The sequence below is a fragment of the Cetorhinus maximus genome, unplaced genomic scaffold (assembly GCF_964194155.1).
Source record: "Cetorhinus maximus unplaced genomic scaffold, sCetMax3.hap1.1 HAP1_SCAFFOLD_4244, whole genome shotgun sequence".
In the NCBI taxonomy this organism is placed as follows: Eukaryota; Metazoa; Chordata; class Chondrichthyes; order Lamniformes; family Cetorhinidae; genus Cetorhinus; species Cetorhinus maximus.
The window spans coordinates 1,699-5,000 of NW_027600148.1; positions in this window are offsets into that span (position 1 = coordinate 1,699).

The window sequence follows — 3,302 nt, forward strand, 5'->3', positions numbered from 1 at the left end:
ATTTTTGGCCATTTTCGGCATTTTTCGCCTCTTTCGGCCGGGATGGAAAAGCGGCGGCCTGAAGCCCGGGCCTGCCCGGGGAGGCCTCCTAATCGCCCGGGGGACCGGATTTGCCCCGGTGAGAGCCCCCGAAACGTCCCGAAGCCGGCCGGGAAGGCGGCCAAGGGCGAAGCACCTCGGATTGCATTGGCAGGCCGTGCAAAGTGGCCTCCGGGCCCGCGAGACAGTGCAGGGTGCCCTCGGTGTGCCCCTGAGAAATGGTTAACCAAACGAAGGACAGTGCGCCTCGGATTGCATTGGCAGGCCGTGCAAAGGGGCCCCCGGGCCCGCGAGACGTTACAGATTGCCCTCGGTGTGCCACTGAGAAATGGTTAACCAATTGGACTTAGTCTCTGGCAGAGAGGCAAAGTGTTTTCACGAGAAATGGTTAACCAATTGGACTTAGTCTCTGGCAGAGAGGCAAAGTGTTTTCAAGAGAAATGGTTAACCAATTGGACTTAGTCTCTGGCAGAGAGGCAAAGTGTTTTCCAGAGAAATGGTTAACCAATTGGACTTAGTCTCTGGCGGAGAGACAAAGTGTTTTCAAGAGAAATGGTGAACCAATTGGACTTAGTCTCTGGCAGAGAGGCAAAGTGTTCTCACGAGAAATGGTTAACCAATTGGACTTAGTCTCTGGCAGAGAGGCAAAGTGTTTTCCTGAGAAATGGTTAACCAATTGGACTTAGTCTCTGGCAGAGAGGCAAAGTGTTTTCCAGAGAAATGGTTAACCAATTGGACTTAGTCTCTGGCGGAGAGACAAAGTGTTTTCACGAGAAATGGTTAACCAATTGGACTTAGTCTCTGGCGGAGAGACAAAGTGTTTTCAAGAGAAATGGTTAACCAAATGGACTTAGTCTCTGGCAGAGAGGCAAAGTGTTTTCAAGAGAAATGGTTAACCAATTGGACTTGGTCTCTGAACGGCAGGCAAATTGTGGCCTTGAGAAATGATTAACCAATTGGACTTAGTCTCTGGCGGAGAGACAAAGTGTTTTCACGAGAAATGGTTAACCAATTGGACTTAGTCTCTGGCAGAGAGGCAAAGTGTTTTCCTGAGAAATGGTTAACCAATTGGACTTAGTCTCTGGCAGAGAGGCAAAGTGTTTTCCAGAGAAATGGTTAACCAATTGGACTTAGTCTCTGGCGGAGAGACAAAGTGTTTTCAAGAGAAATGGTGAACCAATTGGACTTAGTCTCTGGCAGAGAGGCAAAGTGTTCTCACGAGAAATGGTTAACCAATTGGACTTAGTCTCTGGCAGAGAGGCAAAGTGTTTTCCTGAGAAATGGTTAACCAATTGGACTTAGTCTCTGGCAGAGAGGCAAAGTGTTTTCCAGAGAAATGGTTAACCAATTGGACTTAGTCTCTGGCGGAGAGACAAAGTGTTTTCACGAGAAATGGTTAACCAATTGGACTTAGTCTCTGGCGGAGAGACAAAGTGTTTTCAAGAGAAATGGTTAACCAAATGGACTTCGTCTCTGGCAGAGAGGCAAAGTGTTTTCCAGAGAAATGGTTAACCAATTGGACTTAGTCTCTGGCGGAGAGACAAAGTGTTTTCACGAGAAATGGTTAACCAATTGGACTTAGTCTCTGGCGGAGAGACAAAGTGTTTTCAAGAGAAATGGTTAACCAAATGGACTTCGTCTCTGGCAGAGAGGCAAAGTGTTTTCAAGAGAAATGGTTAACCAATTGGACTTAGTCTCTGGCAGAGAGGCAAAGTGATTTCAAGAGAAATGGTTAACCAATTGGACTTGGTCTCTGAACGGCAGGCAAATTGTGGCCTTGAGAAATGATTAACCAATTGGACTTAGTCTCTGGCGGAGAGACAAAGTGTTTTCACGAGAAATGGTTAACCAATTGGACTTAGTCTCTGGCAGAGAGGCAAAGTGTTTTCCTGAGAAATGGTTAACCAATTGGACTTAGTCTCTGGCAGAGAGGCAGAGTGTTTTCACGAGAAATGGATAACCAATTGGACTTAGTCTCTGGCAGAGAGGCAAAGTGTTTTCAAGAGAAATGGTTAACCAATTGGGACTTTGTCTCTGGCAGAGAGGCAAAGCGTTTTCCTGAGAAATGGTTAACCAATTGGACTTAGTCTCTGGCGGAGAGGCAAAGTGTTTTCAAGAGAAATGGTTAACCAATTGGACTTGGTCTCTGAACGGCAGGCAAATTGCGGCCATGAGAAATGGTTAACCAATTGGACTTAAGTCTCTGGCAGAGAGGCAAAGTGTTTTCCTGAGAAATGGTTAACCAATTGGACTTAGTCTCTGGTGGAGAGGCAAAGTGTTTCCCGTTGTAATGGTTGGCCAATGCACTTCGGATTGCGTTGGTAGGCCGTGGAAAGTGGCTCTTGGGCCCGCGAGAGCAAAATCCGTGCGCAGACGGAAGTCCATGAGGTCAGATCCGAGGCCTTTACCCGGCACCCGGTGGGGGTATTCCCGCAGAGAGTAGCGGGTGTGCCCGGCGACGGGTCAAGTTGCAATTTCTGGCATACCACTCCTGGAGCTCGTTAATGAGTTCCCCTCGGAAGTCCCGATGAGAAAATGGCAAAATGGCGTTTTGCGGGCTTTGGGGCCTCCTGGACGGTAGGCCTACCGCCCGACCTTACGGTTGCAATTGTTGGCAGGGAGGTTGGCGGGGTACCCGGAGATTTTCGGGGACACGATTTTCAGAACATTTTCAGACAACGGTCACACTTTAAAAATGCCCAGAAAAGTGCGACTTTGAGGGTGGTAAGCGTTTTCAAATAGAATACCTTTCAAAGAGCTCTCGGAAGTCCTATATGAGGATTTAAGATGAATTTGTGCGGGCTTTCCGAACTCCGTTGTCGGTCTGAAATATCGGCCAGGGTCCAGACCGGTGGTAACCCTGGTTTAATAAACTTGGCCTGTGGCGAAAAGAACAGACAAAATGACAAAGTGTCAAATATATATATATATATATATATATACATGTGTATTTATGAACAAAAAAAATCACAAAGTGTCACCTGGCGGTGTACTTGATGATGAAAAATAAAAATACAAAGTCTGTTCACAGGCACCTTTGGGGCGGGGGTGCCTGAGTCCCCTTGGGTTGCACACTAGAGTGTTTGACATGGACAGAGTCAACACTGTGTGCGTGCCCAGAACCCTTTTGAACGCAGGCGACGCACGCCGGTCGGCATTTCCTCTCCGGTGCGAGCGCCAACAGGTTGCTTCCGTTGTTTTACAAATAAGAAAATTGTATTTATGAGCAGCAAAAAAAAAATCACAAAGTTTCACCTGGCGGT